The 20,121-nt window shown below is 47.0% G+C and overlaps 1 protein-coding gene across 1 annotated transcript in view; it reads right to left on the bottom strand.

Moving 5' to 3' along the window:
• Positions 1–19,917, bottom strand: part of WIPF1 (WAS/WASL interacting protein family member 1) — a 114,465-nt gene extending 94,548 nt beyond the window's left edge. Inside the window, exon 1 of the mRNA XM_082658982.1 lies at positions 19,828–19,917. The gene's annotated coding sequence lies outside the window, so the exon portion shown is untranslated. The remainder of the gene's footprint in view (positions 1–19,827) is intronic.
• Between the last annotated feature and the right edge of the window lie 204 nt (positions 19,918–20,121).

The raw sequence follows: 20,121 nt of genomic DNA, 5'->3' as shown, positions 1-20,121 counted from the left end.
CCTTAATAGTCCTTATTAACAGACCGGAGAGAAAGATGACCATAAATGTGGGAACAAAACTCTGGAATTTGCACTCCTCCCCAGCCTCCGGCCATAAGCTTCCAGAGGGGAAAGGCAGAGGCCTTCGGCTTCAGGGGAGAAGCAGTGAGCTCAACCCTCATTTAGTTTTGATTTTATCTGTGGAATGCCCCAAACCCACTGGCACACCCCTGAGATAGCACAGATAGGCAAATTGCATGGGGGATTCCAGATGTGAAAGTGTACGTAGGTAAGAGAACGCACACAAGGTTTTTTTCTCTTTTTCCACTTTCCACTGCCGAGCTCCTCTGTTTTGGTTGAGCTCAGCGGCACAAGTGCCTTGGATAATCAAGAAATTGCTTCCATATGTGGGCACAGGAAAGAATGTACTCATTGGCTGCCTGAGAAGGAAGCTCTGGCAGCCTCTCTCCTGCCAGAAAACGTGTCTCGGGCTGCAGAGAGCCACAGGGTGTTTGAGCTGAGGGAGATCTGGGGAAGCATCTCCAAATCCCCACTCCCCCTCAATTTACCCATGAGGACCCTTGAGGCCCAATGTCACACAGACAGGGACAGAGCTGGAACTAGAAGCTGGGGCGCCGGGGCTGCCTTTCTTATTTTTAATGCTCTTTTGCATTTAGATTTGGTTTTATCCAGGAACGTTTTTTATCGTAAATAGGTGTAAATAACTAGGCAAATTATTAAACACAGACGGAGTTTGCTAGGTGCACCTGCCATCCTGTGAAGCCCCTCACGCATCCAAGGTCCCAAGGCCGTATTCAAGCTCCAGGGCCGAAGGGCTACCTATTCTTTGTGACTGGTTCCTAGTTCCCGGTCATCCCTAACTATTCTCTCTGGGGTCGGGTCATGTAAAACTTGAACGAATGTCTAAAATGGACAGCAGTCACCCCGAGGTTAAATTTGTCTACTTTTACGGGTGTCTCCTTAGTCCAAGCTCAAGTGAGGTGACCTCATTTGGACGGAAACCACCCTTATTCAAGTATTCTTCTCAGGTCACATGTCTTTCCCTCTCCTCTCCTCACACCCCTGCTTCCCTGCCTACTCCCCACTCCCCCACTCTTCGCCCCACAATTCCTTGAAAGAAGGACCTGTAGCTAATTCAGTGTAGCAGCAGGATGGCAGGCTGGGGTCTGGACCAACAGGCCCAGCTAGATACTGAAGGCTGGCCCCAGGGGCTGGACCCTTACAGGAAGCTCAGCTCAGAGGGCGCCAGGGAACTCCTCCCACCGTGCAGGGGCACCCACACCAGGGTCTCCACGGCTCCTGACCACTTCAGAGCCTTAATGCCTGGTTAGTGCTGGGTTGGTCCAGAGCTTGAAACAAAGACTCCATTTAGGACCCGACAGAGAGTGGTCTGCAAGCACCTTCCTCTCTCCAGAAACCTACCACCCAGAACCTTGGGTGATTCAGGCCTGAATCACATCCTCTCGAACTGCTTGACCCGAGTGGGCAGACGCAGCCGTTTCAGATGCGCAGGGGTGGAAAGTCAGAAGGCACTCCTGCCTGTGTTCCCCGCTTGGCCAGGGGCAACACGCGCCTCACCGCTCTGACTTCTCACCTCCAAGCAAAGAGCCAGAGCAACTTGTCCCAAGACCCACCAATGAGTCGCCCACACCTACAAGTCAGGGCAGACCAACCTCAACTTTTTAAAGGCTTGCTATGCGGAGGACCTGAAGCCTGGGTGGGGTTTAGCAGTTCTGCTCTTTAACCTCAACTTCTTGGGGTCTTTTTAAACTGTCCTGTCCCTTCTTATGCTCCATGATGAATCAAGTGTGTTAAAGTGCCCTTCAAAAATGTTTTCTTAATATTACCATAGATAATTAGGAGTATTACTAGTCTCATTGCAAGTATTAATTCGATAACATGGTCTTTCAATAAATATTTATTGAATACTTATTATATGTGAGACACAGAACTAGGGATGTAACACTGAATATACCCTTCCCTGTAACACGGCTCCTCCATTTAGGGAACTCGGAACGAAGGGGCTTCAGCTGCCCTGCATCATCCTGTTTATGCTTCCATTTCACTATAGACCATGTTGGATGGTGATGAGCGTACACTTATTCAACTGTGAGCGCCCTCACAGAACAAGCAGGGTCTGTCTTATTTGCGCCAGGACAAGGCAGCAGGGACACTCAGTGTTCTCTGTATGAGCAGAATGAAAACTCAGCTTCGTCTCCTCCTTTCCTTGGTCCTCCATCTCCATCACCATCTCACCAACTTCCAGCGATTGGAAGCGCGAGGAAAACCTCTTCAAAGACTACAAGGCCTGTTACTGGATCTCCTTCTGCAGAGATCTGCCACAGCTACAACGAGAATTGGTTTCTACACGCCTGATACATTTCTGTTTAAATCAGTATTTTTCAAACCGCAAATTGCTGCCTATTCTCTGGCTGTCAAATCCATTTAATGGGTTGCAACCAGCTGTTGCTTCTTTTTAAAAAAAAATAAAAATAAAAATGTACTGCACGTGGGAAGGATGGGAATTGTTTTATAAAGCTTTGTTTCTATTATCAATCCATCTATCTATACTGGATCTCAAAGAAGAATACATTTCTTACTGTGGGTCATGGTCAAAAAAGGTTTTGAAACGCTAGTTTAGATAATGCTTCTTTACATGGAGTACTCACTGTTCACAGAGAGATTTCTTTTCAAATATCGCCCAGATGCCACCTGGCATCTGACATTGTGATCTGTCGCATCTGTCATTCAAGGAATAAGGCACTCTAAGCATGCTTCTTTTTGCTGTTTTTTTAAAATTTAAACCACGTGTAGTCTCTTAAATTCCCAGACCCCAGAATCTTCACAGTACAAGGTTCCTGCCTGTGGCCTCTGTACTAGGACCGAGTTTATTCGTGCAGCTCTCGTGCCTTGGGCCCTTCTGAGGTACCTCATGGGGGGAAAAAGGAGGAACTCCCTGGGCTGACTTACTGAACAGGGTCAGTTAAAGCACATGCTACCCTCTAGTTCCTCCTGGCAAGCAGGCCACTGCTGGTTTCATGAGAGTTCATCAGTTTACACTGGAGCTGGGATGGTAAGATCAGGGGAAGGTGGGTCCCACCTGCACCCACCAGGGCTGGCCCACAGCAGTCCCCTCCGTACCCCGCGACCACACAGAGGGAGGGCCGGAAGCCACTTTCCCACTCTGCACACCATCCAGGCTTGAGGAGGGGGAGACGCAGCAACGAGGCAGCAGCCCGCATGTGCCAGGGAGGCAGGACGGGGGTGGCTGCTGCTCGCACAGCACAGCTCACCAAAACTGTCGTTCTGGGCTCCCCTGGTGGCGCAGTGGTTGAGAGTCCGCCTGCCGATGCAGGGGACGCGGGTTCGTGCCCCAGTCCGGGAAGATCCCACATGCCGCGGAACGGCTGGGCCCGTGAGCCATGGCCGCTGAGCCTGCGCGTCCGGAGCCTGTGCTCCGCAAGGGGAGAGGCCACAACAGTGAGAGGCCCGCGTACCACAAAACAAACAAACAAACAAACAAAAAACTGTCGTTCTAACCAAGCCAAGGCACGGAGACCACAGAACTGGACAGCACAACCTTCTAAATTTGAATCCTAGCTCTGCCTCTGGTTTCCTCCTTAATTCTATAACAGAAGGGCTCCAGGTCACATCAGAAGAACACAAAGATCCTGTTACCCTCTGACCAAGAGCGGTGACCTGTGGATTTGAGGCTGGAAAGGCCCCTTGGGGCTCAGAGCAGCACACCTCCCTGAAAAGCTTCCCACATCGGACGGGCTTGAGAATGGAGCGGGTTTTGTTTCACCTCCTGCTCTCTGGAGAGCTCTTCTATTCTGTCCTTCCCTGGGCTTGATGAGATGGCCAGATAAGCGGCCAGCGGGGCCTGAAGGAGTAAAGCAGCCCTGCCCCTTGGGGAGGGGACCTTTAGGGACTGCTCGTCCCGGTCTCTGCAGGCACTGTGGAGAATGCCCCTCGATTCCCCCCGGACGCTTCTGCTGAGGGTGGGATCACACTGACCAGGGCTGAAATCAGCCCTGACAATTTTACCTTACAGCCCACTTTGGGCTTATCTGGAGGCAGTACAGCCCAGAGGTGGGGAAAACAGCTCTGGATGCCCCTCCAGGCCTGGGTTTCTGTCTTTATGTGACCTCCTCTCCATTCTTGCCTGTGGGGATCCCTGGGTCATTGCTCTGCAGGTACGAAGGTGACCTGTAGTTGTCCCTGTCCGCAGAAATGGCTGTCGAGCCCTGTGGTCCTGGCTGCAGACAGGGGCAGGGCTGCCCAGAGCCCCCTGGGCAGGCCTCCGCAGGCTGCCTGAGCCTCTTCCAGGAAGGGCTCGATGTTCTCCATCCCAGCAGTGGAGCAAGAAAGAGCCCTGTAGTGGGCAGGCCTCTCGGGCCCCAAGGCCAATATGGCCAGAGCTTGGCTAAGGCCTGGCTGCCTGACAGCAGCAGGGTTTTGAGAAACATTTTTCTCTATGGATAGGAAGTGACCGTTTCCTCTTCTCCCTCACGTCCCTCACTGAACTCTGCTATAAGCCGAGTCAGTTTGATTCCCTAACCTCCAAAACAGACTTGAGCAGAGGGTACCAGGGACCTTCTAGAAGGCAGAGGCTCAGTACTGCAAACTCCCTGGGAGCAGCTGCCACTGGAACCCTGCCTTGCCTTTTCCTCACCTGGGCTTACTGCGTCCTGTACCTGAAGGAGGTGTCCAGCTGCATCCCTCACATCTTTAAGTCAGGGTTAACCTTGGCCCTGCCCAGCAAAGAAATAGACCATTCTTTGTTTCATCTGTAATTTAGTAAGAAAATCACTTACAGAATATTTTATACAGTCTCAGGCAGAGGAAAGAGAACTGGACTGGAACTCAGCAGGCCTGTTACCAACTAGCCATTGGCCTTGGGCAAGTCGCATAACTTCTCTGGGGTTCTCCTTCTACTGAGAGGTTAGGCAAAATGGTCTTCCTCTTCGCTTGGCTTGCCATGTCCAACATTCTGGGATTTTATGAAAGATTCTACATTTTATAGTTGAATATTATACTCCTTCCCCACAGGTTGAATGTCATTCATTTATTCTTTTTTTTTAATTTTAATTAATTTTTTTTTTTTTTTGGCTGTGTTGGGTCTTTGTTGCTACGCACGGGCTTTCTCTAGTTGTGGCGAGCGGGGGCTACTCTTCGTTGTGGTGCACGGGCTTCTCACTGCGGTGGTTTCCCTTGTTGTGGAGCATGGGCTCTAGGCATGCGGGCTTCAGTAGTTGCAGCACTTGGGCTCAGTAGTTGTAGCACTTGGGTTCAGTAGTTGTGATGCACGGGCTTAGTTGCTCCATGGCATGTGGGATCTTCCTGGACCAGGGATTGAACCCGTGTCCCTTGCATTGGCAGGCAGATTCTTAACCACTGTGCCTCTAGGGGAGCCCCTGTTCATTTATTCTTGAGAACATCATGTGTCACTAGTCAATGATACTAGGCAGCATTTGTGACACTCTAGGAAGATTTTCTTCCTCATTAGAGACTGCTGAAGTCTTAGGGGTCATTTAGAATGTATGGCTGTGACGGGTGTCAGGTGTTAAAGTGGGTGATTCAGAGTAAAGCTAATGTGGTACTCCAAACACCATGAAAAGCGCAGGCCCTTCTGCTGACAGGTCAGCTGTTGGTCTTTATTTTTTCTGGCTGTCCTTTTTGCAATGCATTGGTGACACTAACCCAGAAGTATGCAGAGAAACAGGAAGTCCAGGTTACTTCCCCAGAACAATGGATCAATGGTCAACCATCTACATGAAGAAAGCTGGGGCCACCTAGGTCCTTTACAACTGAATGTCCCTTACTGAAGGGGCAGGTGGGCACTGTGGTTCAGAGCAGGCTCTGAAGCCACACGGACTCGACTGAATCTCACCTCTGCCAAGTTAGCCACGTGAACTTGGACAAGCTGACCATCCTCAAATTCCTCATCTGTAAAATGAAGATAAGAGTGTCTGCCTCATAGGGTTGTTATATGGATTCAGTGAGTTAATTCAGAGCACTTAGAACATTACCTGGCACATACTAAGCAATATCTATGTTATTAGATGCTGTTATTATTACTCCTTGTCCAAACATCATTACTAGAAATCTGAAGAGGAATAATTCATTCCTGACTTCTGTCTGTAAGCGAGAGCAGGCAGGCACCCTCTTGCTTCTGTTTCCTAATGACTTCTTAGTAAGGGCGGTCACCGCTTAGTGCAGCTCACCACTTTTCCCTGCACTTCCAGGGCCCCCACCCAGCGACATCCTTAGGTCAGGAAGCTTCTTACCCTGCAGAGGACGCTTAGGATCCGAGTCCCTTCACTCCCACTGCTGAGGCGTCTCCCCGTAGCTCAACACCACCAGATCCTTTCCCTGTTGTCACTGCTGACCTCTGTACTCTCTCCACCACCAGGAACATCCTCCCTTTTCCTTCCTCCCTCTGTGTTGCTGGGGCCAGAGCTGAAGGGGACAAAGGGGACGTTTCTACTAGGCCTCCATCCTTCCATGGGCATCTGGGTTGGAACTCAGAAAACATCTTCTCCTAGTCACAACCTTATCTACAAATGGTGGTTGGGCTCCCTCGGGCACCAGTCCTAAGGTTCAGCTTCCAGGGTGGCCAAGTTTGTCTAACCTCTCTGTAAAGCAAAGAGTCCACAGGGGTACCATTTACAAGTGTGTTGGTCCAGGATCTTTCTATGCACAACTGGAGACCCTGTAATGTTAGCACCAATCTCAAGAAGCAAGAGCAGCGTGCAGTTTCTTGGATGCCATCCAAGATGGTCTGCCTCTGAGCCAAAACAGCAATGTGTTGTTCCTCAGACCAGGATTAAGAAACACAAACAAGACACTCACCCAGTGATGGTCACAACCACCAATCAATGGTCACTGCAGAACTCCCAAGGCAAAGCCCCAAGTGGGTATTTTTCTCCACCCCCGGGAATCCCCACCATCGTAGTGAACATCCTCCAAAGCACACACTTACAGTCACCTGCATTTGGTGTTTGGTCTGAGACTGTACAAAGGGCACATTAGTGAGCAATGACCTCTGCTTTCTAAGACACTGCAAAGGCAGATGTGTACAAAACTCAGCAATCCATGTGCTTTCCCAGCAACATTTAGAATTGGTACTTCCTGGCTCTATCTGAAGTGTTCTTTAAAAGGGGTAAGCCAATGACATGTGTGTGCACGTGTGTGTGTATATGTGTGTGTGTGTGTGTGTACACATGCACCCGTGGGTGGTAGATGATAAGGACATGTGGTTTCAGGGTTGGGACCATGTGTGCACTAATACAGAATAAAAGTGAGTATAATGGATGTGTGTAGGTACACACGAGCTAGTGTGATTTTCACTGGATGTAAATAAAATAAGATCTGCCAGGCATACCTGGACTCACCTGGTTCACGTCTCACTCCCACAAATAACATTACAAGAAAATCTTGGGATAATAGCTAATGGTCTTTTTTCAAGCATACAGTAAGATTCAAGTATTAATGAAGAACCCTATGAGTTCCACGTCACACAGCCACACTATTTTAGCTAAATGAGGAATGAGATAAACATCTATTTCTCTCCCTTATTTACCTAATACTTAGTCAAAAACAGGTAAAGTAACATTTCAGACTTATCAAATTTCTGACTGATAAGTTAAACTGTTAACAACTGCATTGTTTAGACAGTGCCTTATCTGGAGATGTCGGGTCTGTCCCACCACAGGCATCACAGACATCCTAGCCTCAGCCTTCTTCCCATTCTTACAAATTCCCCTACTCTATTTTTGCACAGTGTTTTATTGTTGTCAAGGTCATGTGACCACTAGGCAAGAAAGCTGGGATTATAAAACAATGGTAAACTCCTAGTCTACGGCTCTTCTGCACTTTTCACTTTACTACTCTACCTTTAGCAGAGGATTCAGTGCAAAAGGAATTAAGTAATAAGCTGGTTGATATCAGGTCTTAGCCTGAAAGTGACTTGACTTTCAAGAGTCTATTTCTGAGGATTGATGGACATCCAAAACCAGGGGCAGAGTGAAAGTGAAGGCAGGGCAGAGGGGACACATGCCCTCAGGCAACAGCATATGAGCACCCCAAGAAGCTGAGTGTTTGCAAATCCCAATGCCAAAACTATGGTCTGTGCCCAGTTCCCCCTGGGCACCACTTTCCCTCACTGCCACTCTCTGGCTAATACCTAATACAGCTACCTACCAAGGCCAACCAGGTACCCAGAACCCAGTCCAGACTTAGGACTCTGGCTAGTTGAGGGCCAGTGGATTTCTGGCCTTGAGAATAACCTGTTTTTTTGAGTGGTGGAGAGTTCAGTCCTGCAGGACTGGGCCACCCATGGAGACTCAAGGTCTAGAGATTTTCCTGTTCTCATCAGACCTCCCATCTTACTGCACTGAAGTCTCCATTAAGACTGACTGTGGGGCTTCCCTGGTGGCGCAGTGGCTGAGAGTCCGCCTGCCGATGCAGGGGACACGGGTTCGTGTCCCGGTCTGGGAGGATCCCACATGCCGCGGAGCGGCTGCGCCCGTGTGCCATGGCCACTGAGCCTGCGCGTCTGGAGCCTGTGCTCCGCAACGGGAGAAGCCACAACAGTGAGAGGCCCGCGTACCGCAAAAAAAAAAAAAAGACTGACTGTGAGAGGCATACGGACAAGGCTGCATTCTGAACTGAACTCACTCAGCTCCTCAGGACCTTAGGGTTCTGCACAAGAACACACGTCCTGAGGAATTCCTCTGGCTCCATTATGCCTGGACTTCAGCCTCAGTCTCGCTTGGAACCTCGTGCTTCTCCCTGCCTTGGCCTGGCTCCCCCCAGGCAGACACGTCAGTTTGCCCATCTAGTCTGTGGCCTCTTCCCAGCAGGAGGCCCTTGGCTTGTCGCAGCCCCGACAGTTTGGCAGGAGGTACAAACTGATCTTTCCGGGGACACTGATCTGGACAATTCAGCCTCATTCAGGAGATCCAACTCTCAGAGGGTCCAACTCTGATGTGTTCTTTCTTAAACAGGACATCCCTTTATGAAGCTTCCTAGCCTTTAAAACACTCACATTAAAAAGAGAGCAACATTTTATTATGGCAGATATCATGGACTCACAGGGCTTCTTAATTTTCAGTTCCAACGTCTGCTGCCCAGACACAATCTTTTTGCCATCTGTGTCAGGTTAGTTACAAAGCACTGTTATTATTCTGGGCTACACAATGTTGGCCCGACCTACCCAGATACAAGAAATTTTGCAGATTGATTTAGTTATTCTGTTCATATAAATGAATCCAGTTGTACAGCTGTTTCTGATTAACCAATGTACTGCTGGAGTTATATACAAATAATTTTATAGTGAACTCAGCAACTACAAGGACAGGAGCAGTGGAATCTAGTCTCACCTCCCAGAAAAACAAGCAGGAGCAACAAGGGCAGGGGCTTTCAACCACACTCCAGGTTTAAATTCCTATCTGCTATGATTCACTTTTTCCTCTTGATGTAATTCAGCATAACTTATAACTAATGCTCTCAAAGAATGTTTGTCTTCAGACTTTAAGATTCAAGAGGGAAACCCAGTTAGCTGTGCAAGCTTAAAACTCCTTTAAAATTTCCCATCTTTGCGTTTTATAAGTTTCCATTTTTTCCTGGTAAGACATTTATATTTCCTGAGACATTTCTTACATAATAGACTTCAGAAAGAGAAAACTGGAATCAAAAGTTCTGTATTTACTTTGTTATATGTAGATATCAAGTGTTTTGTTTCATTTCGATACAGAACAATTAAGCTCAGTGAGCTTAGGCTCAAGTTTCTCTTCTCCAGGTCTAGAAGACAAACCATATGCACATTAGAAAATTAAGGAAAAGACAGGGCATGAATAATTCAAATGAATGGAATTAAAAAAGAAAAAAAGGTAAAGAGAGTGACAAGTGCTCCCTAAAGAAATCATGTGAAACAAAACAGGAAAAAGAGATTAGAAAGTTTATACTTCTAAAATGAATTACACTGGCAAGGATGTGGGGAAACAGATATTTTCAAATAGTTTTAGTAGGACTATGAATTACTACAACTTTTAGAAAGTAATACCACTTTAGGGACTGTGACAGAAATCAAAGCTTCTGTATGCTAGTATGTTCTGAACACATGGATATTCGGGGAAGAACTGTAGTAGCACAAAACTTGAAATAATATGAATGGTTAAATTACGGAATATCAGTCAGCCATAGTATAAATGAGTTTTTAATTTGGAGAGAATGGCTATAATGTTTTGTTATGTTAAAAAAAAAAATCTTGGGACTTCCCTGGTGGCGCAGTGGTTAAAACTCCGCCTGCCAATGTAAGGGACATGGGTTCAATCCCTGGTCCGGGAAGATCCCACACGCAGCGGAGCAATTAAGCCCGTGAGCCACAACTACTTAGCCTGCGCTCTACAGCCCGCGAGCCACAACCTCTGAGCCTGCATGCCACATCTACTGAAGTCCATGCGTCCTAGAGCCCATGCGCCGCAACTACTGAAGCCCACGCACTCTAGGGCCCGCGTGCCACGACGACTGAGCCCGCACGCTTGCAAATACTGAAGCCCGTGTGCCTAGAGCCCATGCTCCGCAACAAGAGAAGCCACTGCAATGAGAAGCCCACGCACCGCAACGAAGAGTAGCCACCACTCACCACACTACAGAAAGCCCACGTGCAGCAATGAAGACCCAACACAGCCAAAAGTAAATAAATAAAAAATAAATCTTGTGGATATCAAAAAAGATATCTTCACCCCCATGTTTATGGTAGCATCATTTACAACAGCCAAGATAAGGAAACAACCTAAGTGTTCATCAATGGATGGATACAGAAAATATCTCACACACACGAATATTATTCAGCCAAGAGAAAGAAGGAAATCCTTCCATTTCTGACAACATGGATGGATCTGGAAGGTATTATGCTAAGTGAAATAAGTCAGAAAAAGACAAATACTGTATGATCTCACTTAAATGTAGAATCTAAAAAAGCCGAACTTGTAGAACCAGAGATTAGAATGGTGGTTACCAGGGCCAGGGTAGGGTGGGGGGAGGTAGGAGAATTGGGAAGATGTTGGTCAAAGGGTACAAACTTGCAGTTAGAAGATGAATAAGTTCTAGGGATCTAATGTACAGTATTGTGATTACAGTTAACAATACTGTTTTAAATACTTGAAAGTTGCTAAGAGACTAGATCTTAACTGTTCTCATCACTAAAAAGAAATGATAATTATGTGACATGTTGGAGGTTAGCCAATCTATGGAGGTAATATATTACAATATATGAGTGTATCAAATCAACTTGTTGTATACCTTAAACTTATACAATGTTTTGTGTCAATTATGCCGCAATTAAAAATCATGTAGCCTAATGTGTATAAGGTTTCTATTTTTAATAGAAAAACTATATATGTGCATATATATTTGTACATAGTTTTATAAGCAAAGAGAAAAGAAGGGCACACCCCAAACTGGTAATATTGATTACCCCGAGTGGTTAGATTTGAGAGACATAGGAGAAAAATTAACTTTTTCTTTGTATATGTCTTTCTCTTCTGTTTTATTTATATCAAGCACATAATACTTTTGTAATCTCAACAAGGTAGAAACTATAATTTAATTTTTTTTAAGTGATAAGAGTCACATTTTCAGCAAAAACTAGGAAGCAAAGACTGAATTAGAAAGACTGAGCACCTGGCTTGGTGGTTGACAAAAGGGACATGTTTCATCACAGCAAAGTAGAGATGATGTATGCAAAAATTCCGTACAGAAAGGAATGTTGTGGTTAAAGTAATACCATAATACCCCATGCACAGTCCTTTAACCAACTGAGAATTGTTTTCTCTTTTTCTTCTGGCAGTTCCTCATCAAAGGGAGAGGATTAAGGGGGGGAAAGGTTTACAATGTTTAATTAATAAGGTTCTAGCTCCAACATCTTTGTAAAGTACCACGTAAAGTAATCCCCAATTTTAACAATGATCTAATTTTTTATTTTGTCTCAAACAACACGTGAGGCTTTTTTTTTTTTAAGCAGTGCTAAAACTCTAGGGAAAAGAATAATGTGGCATTTTACTCACAAAACCTGGGATTATTTAAACGGATGCTTTGGGTTAAATGTTAAACCATGTGCGGCAATCAAAGTCTTGCTCTAATAGATAAGAATAGGCACTGCTAAAGTAAATTACTACTTTTTAAAGATTTTTAAAAAGACTTCAACTACTTTGCCTTTTTCTAGGCCCTCAAAAATTGAATTAGAAATGTCAGTACCATCTGAAAACTTGTCTTAGTGTCCCCCAGCCTTCCTTCTGGGGCCTGGGAAAGATAACTGGTTTCGTCTTGTTGTATTCTCCCTGCCCCCACCCTTTTCTCTCAATCCATCACCCCGGTCCTTCCTGAAAGACCCTCCCGCAGCACATACGTGTGCTCCTTACATTACATGAGCCTGCTCCAGAATACCCATTTCTTCCCCTTTTATGTCTGGCTGATCTGTCTCCTCTATTTAAATATCCATCCCCATAACACAAGTCTACTGTGGTGAAGACACTGACCTCACTGTTTACATTTTTTTAAAAAAAATAGCTAGGGTACATGTTTTCTCAAGATCTTCTCCAAGGTCTAAAGGTTCTCTGCTTTCAAAATCTATCCTGCCTAGGGCAGAAAATAGTCTCAGAGTTTCCTGAAATATTATTTGATAACATGTTCAACACTTCAAAATTGCATCAAAGATGTGGCCAGATTTCTTTCTTGGTCCCTCCCAGGCCTAAATTCTTCAGTCAACAGACCTAATCTCCTGCATACGTCTATAGAAAAATGCTCGGGAAGTTTCAGAAACGGGCTGGGTGACACACAAGTGGTTGAAAAGCAAGAAATTCAACCAACTGCCCATTTGGTCTGTGTAAGCCAACTAAATGATTATATTGATGCTGTCACTGAATTGGTTGGTTGTCTGACTTGACTCAATGGACTAGCTGTCTGGGCATCATTAGCAAGAGCTAACAGATGAGAAGATGGTCATTGAACAGGAAAATATATCCAGCCGGACAGCAGAATGCCATGCAACTATTAAGAACATAGTAGCAATATGTCCAAGAAACGCTAAAACTATCAGGCAAGCAAAATGCAAATAACCCAGTCTCAAACATGTGGGGTGGAGGAGGGAGAATAGGAGGAATGTAATCAAGCTGTGTTTAGCTGTTACAATGAGGTAAGGTGTACACATTACATATTCAGTATTTAAAGTAACCAAGTATTGCCTATGAGACAAAATATATATTTAAATAATGTAAATGTGTGTGTGTATATATATATATATTTATGTGTGTGTGTATTGCCTATGTAAGAAAAATAGAACATATGTAAAATTAACTTTTATTTTAAATCGTAATTGACTCCTCTGGCCAAGGAAACTATTTGGCCCTCAATTTTCCATTTTATTCACCATTTCCTTCCTCCTGCAGACACCTCTTACCTGAGAGAACTATTTATCCTCCAAATACAAAGGAGTCTGTGGCAGTCTGGGGAGAGGCTAATGTCCTTCAATTTTGCTTAAACTCCTTTCTCAAGTTGTACATCACCTCTTAGCTCAAAGAAAAAGATGGAAAATCCGTGGGTGGGAGAGCCTGAACACTCACTAATGTGGAAGTGAACCACATACAGGCATTAGATCAGGAAATGTTACTTCTTAGGTTCTACAATAATAATTTCCACATTCCCCACAAGAACACAAAATCCCATTCCTTTATTATTAGGATCATTGTTATTTTTCAATTTGGAAGAAATAAAGATAAACAGCATTTAAAGATACTTATGTATGTGATGAAAAGTAATGTATTATACATATCAATCATGGTGAAGGATGAAATCACTCTTAGGATGAAACTTGTTTCCCAGCATCTTCAGAAGCCAACATCAAAATCGATTTTGCCTTCATAAAAAATTCACTCACCTCAAACCTTACAACCAGAGTGGTGGAAATAAACTGTCATTCAACAAACATTAATTGAGAACCTACTATACAAGAACCTACTGTTTCTGAGAGAATGTAAAAAAAAAAAAATTAAGTTATTTCCTTCAAAGAGTTTACAATCTAATGAGGGAGAAAAAAACACATGCAAGTGACTCCAATACGTATGTATTGGAGTGGATTCCGAGCCACAGGTGAGGCCCAAACAGACAGCAATGAGAATTTACTAAGAAGAGGGATGAATCGGCTCCAGAAGAAGACGGCGTTTCGACTTTTCTTAAGAAGCATGTTTTTACAATGTGAACCATGTTCATCGAAGCCACTGAACTAACAAAATTTGTAGGTGATTGTGTCTCCTGTTTATTTTAGCTGTATTCTTCTCTTACTGAGTATTAACAAAGTCTGCTATTTTTCTTCTCAACAAGTACTTGTGGCCAATATGAAGAATCTATAGGATTCAACATACAAGTGAGGAGAAGGGCAGTGTCAAGAGAAGAAATGGCAAAGCAGAGGCATACAGATGGGAATGGAAAAGAATCTTTGGCTGGAGTCCACAGCAATGAAAAGTCGTGTATAATACAGCAGAAGGTGAAGTTAAGGGTTAAAAGTGCAGAGCTTGGAATCAGACTGCCCCAGGCTTGAACGCTAGTTCTGTCACTAGCTGTGTGACCTTGGGCAAGTTACCGAACTTCTCTCAGTCTCAGGCTCCACATACATGTATAGAATCTACCTCACGGGGCTGTGTGACTATTAAATGATTCAATTAAATGACACACAGTAAGTGGTAATGTTAAAGAAAGGAAAGAGGGAGGAAGGGAGGGAGGAAGGGAGGGAGGGAGGAAGGATGGAAGGAAGGAAGGAAAGGAAGGAGAGATTTTGTAAAGCTTGGGCCAGATCACAGAAAGCTTTGAAAATCTGATTCACTTAAATTAATATAACTAAGCAATAAAAGGAAATTAAAAGGAAATTACTGAGTTACAGTGGAAAGATGGCTTATTAGAAGAGAAACAATATATCCCTCGTAGGCAATGCTAAAATGTTAGAGTCAGCAGATTTTGTTATAGTCAGCAGATTTTTATACATCTGCAGATTTTGGTATCCACAGGGGCCCTGGGCCAATGCCCCTCGGACACCAAGGGATGACTACTTGTATAACATCACAGCAACATGGTTTTACAATATGAACCATGTTTCTGAAGCTTCTAAACTAATGAAAGTTGTAGGTGATTGTTTTGCCTGTTTATTTTAGCTACGTTCTCCTTTTATTGAGTATTAGCAAAGTCGATTATTTTTGACTTCTCACCAAGTATGGACGCCTGACCTGAAGGCTGCAATGCTGAGCGGCCCCCCAGGAATCAGCCAACGTTTCTTGGCTCCTGGCCGCCAGAGAACACGAGAGCAGAGCTGCTCCCATCCGGTGGGCGTGGGCGCTCTACCTGTGACCAAAGCAGCTTGGCCTGGGACAGGCGGTCCCCCTGGTCACCCCACACGGATGAGGGCCACTGTGCGACCACCACAACATGTTACCCCAGCACTTCGTGGTGCCAAAGGGACAGGAAAGTAGCACATCTCTCTTCCCCTGGCCCTTTATCTGCCCTGGTCGTCTCAACAGAGTAGCTTGATTGGCTAAGCAGATACCACAGGCTGGTAGCCCTCCCCTCACCCCCCACACTGATGTTCTCCTCTGTGATATCCCTCCTCCTCAGCTGTTGAGAGAATACATGAGGTGATCAGTGTGAAATGCTCAATAAACTACAGACAGCTGAGGGATCATTATGTGTTACTTTATATACAAAAGCAGTTCCTATGTTTAGGCTCTTTTTTTGTTTCCATATGGAAAGAGGAATACCTACACAGTGTTTTGCGCAAATTAACACTGATAGTAACAGTGACCCCCAGTCTCGGCCTTGGCGCCATCTTCTGAGAAACCTCCGCACCACGAGAGCGAAGGCGAGCAGTCCCTGCCAGTGGGCTGAGGCTGTAAGAACTGGAGACTGTGGGAGTAGATGTGGCAAGGGAAGGCCGCCATCGTTCTGGATCACTGGGTTCTCAAGGGTGCCCAAGAGCTGTTGGGAGAGGAAGGATAGTTTGGGGAGAAGCAGAGGAGGTGGTGGTGGAGGAAGAAGCAAAGGCGCAGGCTGAAGCGCAAAAGAAGAGAGATGGGGCAGAGGTCCAAGTAAACTCGTACACCCACGGAAGCCACGGGAGCAGAAACAAGGGAAGCCAGAGGCCAGTCACGCTGGTACAAGTCGTCGGACTGCATGCCAACTGTCTAGAACTTGTCTCAATGGATCCGGAACATTTATGGCCATTCTGATCGCCTCGACCACCTCTGAGAGGCCCATCTTGCTGGTATCAAAACGGTCCCTTTCAGTCCTTTGCCCTGGACTTGTGACATTCTGGACTAGTTCTGTTCTCAGCTGTGGCTGAATGTAACGTGTACAATAAATCATCTCTTTTGCTGTCTTCGCTGAAGAAAAATAATAATAATAATGGCCCACAAATACCTAGCAGCCGCATGTCCTGGATAATCCGCCAAGTGATTCACATCCATGACTTCATCCGACCCTCAGAACAACCCCGTAGTACAGGTGGTTACAGTACTCTGATTTTAAAGATAAAGAAACAGAAGTCGCAGAACATGTGGAAGACAGAGCTGGGAATGGAAGATCTGCCTGACCCCCTGGCTCACGGTTTTACCTTTAGGGACTCTGCAGGTGGTAGTGCGTCAGTACCACCTGGGGGGGGCTTTCAAAAATAGATTCCTGGGCCTCACCCCAGCCTTACAGAATCAAGCCTTTTTAAGTCACACCCACGACTAAGGACCAGCGTACTTCAATACTGGTTAAAGCGTGTTAGGTAGATAGCGTTTCTCAACTAATGGAAGGTATTCTGGGGAATATGGTGAGCCTCAGAGTTTTTATTACTTCCAAGTATAAAAGGCAGAGTTAATTATTCTAACCTGACCGTAATCCCTACAAGGTGAGAACAACTGATAAATGTTGGGCTGGGCAATGAGGCCCGTAAGGAAGTATTCATTTCTCCCAGGGAGGAGGAAACTGAACTGCTCCTCAGTTGGAGCAGGGAAGATGGAACACAATGTACACGTGCCTATGAATCTTCCCATGCCTGGCACATGGAAGACACTTGGTAGATACTCGTTAGATAGACAAATGAGGGAAGACTGACTCCCTCCAGCTGGAAGTAATTTCACTTTCCTCTGAATTCCCTGTATTTGCTCTGTACCTTTTTTTCATCTTATTTACCACATTCTACCCTGCATTCCTGCTGTTCAAAACCATGTCTCATCTCTACCAGGAGGTAAGCATTCAGGGACCAAACCCCATCTGCTTCTGAGCTAGGTCTCCCCTTCTACCCTGGCACAGGGCACAACAGTGACCCCTAAAAGGGACCCTCAATGCCAAATGAGCATTGATTTCATTGCTTGATTTCAACTGTGAGCCGATTCACATACGTGGGTCTTGGCTATTCACAAGGCCTAACCGTCCAGCACTGCAACATAATTGTGGATTGCTGGGTCACAGTGGCAGAGAAGCCTCTATGAAAATCATTAGGAATCTGGAAGACCTCACGGGAGGGCAGGCTTCCGTAAGATGACGGCTCTGGGACACACAATCCCAAATAACAGATGCTGAAAACTGAAGTGGTTACAGCAACAACAACAAAAGGCACTTTTCTTTAATTCTGTTCTCCTGATGTGCACTGTAAAAACCATGTATGTTCCTAAAATTACAACCGTAGTGAGTAACACCCTGAAATATCTAAGACAGTGACGCAGACCCAGTAACAAACACTTCCCACAAAAGCGGGCTCATCCCTGGCCAGAGCAACTAAGACAGTGCGTTTAAAAAGTAAAGGCATCCCACCTCCTCACTGCCCCTGTCCCACAACTTTAGCCCTTTATTGTGTCTGTGTGGCCCTCCAATGCCCTGTGCTGTGCTGCTTTTTGCTGTTTCACACGCCATTATCCCACCTGATCCTCACACGATGAGATGGAGGAAGAGCAAAGGTTATCAACCCCATTTCTTGGATGAGATAAGTGAGGCTCAAGGTACACAATATGCATGATAGGCCCAAGGGGCCAGAAAGTGGCTGAACACACAGTAGACACTTAATTGCTGAAATGAACAAATGAAAGAAGGCATGAATCTCTCCACCTGGAAGTAATCTCATTGTCTCTAAATGTACCAGAATCTGATGTTACCTTGCTTACAAATCTCTCTGTTCTACATCCCACAAACCTAAGAGTTTATGTGCTGCTCAGGGAGCCAAAATTATGGCAGAGGTTGGGTAGGTCCCAAGGAAGAAGATGATATTAAAATGTTTTAGTAACATCTGCAGAGTCTAGTCTGCACAATTCCACTCAACAGGTAATGGGCTCCTACAGGTGGCGGTGGATTTGGTCCCTGAGAAACTCAACCTTGTGGGGATGTCAGGCAGGTAAAAATACACAGCAAGAGTGAAGGCAGAGTTGTAAGCACTGTAAAGAGGGATTAAGATGTAAATATTGCTGGCCTATGCAGGATCTCTTACCTCTGGAAGTCAAAAAGTATTTTATGCAAACTGAAAAGGAAAATTCTTCGGAGTTATTTTATCCGCTAGAGAAAAAGACATTTTTTTGAGGAGGAAAAATATGCCAATGACTCAAAATGAAGCTGCAGTATTGTTTTGGAATTGCCTTGGGAAACTGGCAAAAGAAAACCCACCTAGGGCGGGACTCTGTCCAGGGGCTCCGCGGCTGCACCACCTAAAGCCTGGGACTACCCACGGCCAGCGATTGGGGGTGGGGTCCAGTGACCATGCAGGGGACAATAGTGACACGCAATTTTCAGAAAAAGGTACCAAGTCCATCCAGTCACTGCTGACAACCTGAGAGGCTTCCCAGAGAACTGAGATAAAGTCAGGAGCCGGTGGCCCAGGAAGGAATATGTATTCCTCCGGGATTGAGCAGGACCAAGGACCTGGCCAGGCTGGGCCCCTCGCAGAAGCACCCTTTGTTAATCTCAAAGAGTTCAAAGTCTAAACACGAGTTGAAGATTTAGGGTCCCCCTGACTGGGTCAGCTGGTTTCTCTTACCCTTGCAACTTTCTTTAACTGTTCTATTTTAAAAAGAAAATGTAGAGGGAATGAGACTGCAGTGAAGCTGTCCGGAAAGTTCGGGAGAGGCCCCGGGAGAAAATCGCTGACGGGGACTATAAGTCCTCTAAGGTCACTGCACACATCGAACGCGCGCGTCTACACCGCCCACTGCGCGAGCAGCAGCCTGGGGCACCCGGCGGGAAGAGAGTTTGGGAAGCCGAGTTGCGGGATGGGTACGATTCCCCAGCGAAGAAAGCGAAGCGGCTCCAGAGCAGGAACTGGCCCCGGGGATGCCCGAAAGTCCCCATCCGCCGGCGCTGGGGATGGGGAGCAAGGGGGAAGACGCGCCCCAGCGCATCCCCGCGAAGCCCCTGCCCCGGGTACCCACAGCGCGAGCGGGGCCGAGCCCCCCGGGCGGCCCCAGGCTCGGCGGAGGCAAGCAGCGCGCCCAGCCCCAGAGGCGCCCGCGTCCGGAGCCCATCGGTCCGCGGCCCCTTCTTCCCCCGCCCGCCGGCCAGCCGGCAGGACGCGCGAGCCGCCGGGCCCGAGTCGAGCCCCCCAGGAGACCACGCGCCCGCGCCCCCGCCCGCAGCGGACGCAGCCCCGACGTCCCCGCGGCCCCCGCCCGTGCCCACCCGGCGCCGAGCCGCGCCGCGCCGCCCAGCCCTCCCCGGGGTCCCCGGCGGCTGCCAGGGTCTCCACGGGCGTTGCCCTGAGTCCCCGGAACCCGGTCGCGCCCTCGGTGGCGGCGGCGGCGCGTCCCTTACCGCGCAGCGGCTCCGTGGGGCTCCAGGGCCTCGCGGCGCGCCGGGCATTTTTTTCTGGGAAACTTCTCCCCAGTCCGTAGGGCTGAGCAGCTGGGCAGGAAAAGTGCTCAGCGCCGGGAGGCTGCGACCATCCGGGAACTTCGCTGGGATGTAAACCCTCCCCCTCGGCTGCCGGTCCCCACCCCCCTGCGGCCCTGCCACATGTGGACGCGCGGCGAGGCAGCCGTCTGCCCTTCGCCCTCCTGTCTGCGCGCCGCGCCCGCGCTGCCCCTTGCCGAGGTTCTGCGCCCCGTG

Source organism: Grampus griseus (assembly GCF_964374135.1).
Source record: "Grampus griseus genome assembly, chromosome: 7".
Lineage (NCBI taxonomy): Eukaryota > Metazoa > Chordata > Mammalia > Artiodactyla > Delphinidae > Grampus > Grampus griseus.
This window is presented reverse-complemented; position numbering and strand designations above follow the sequence as displayed.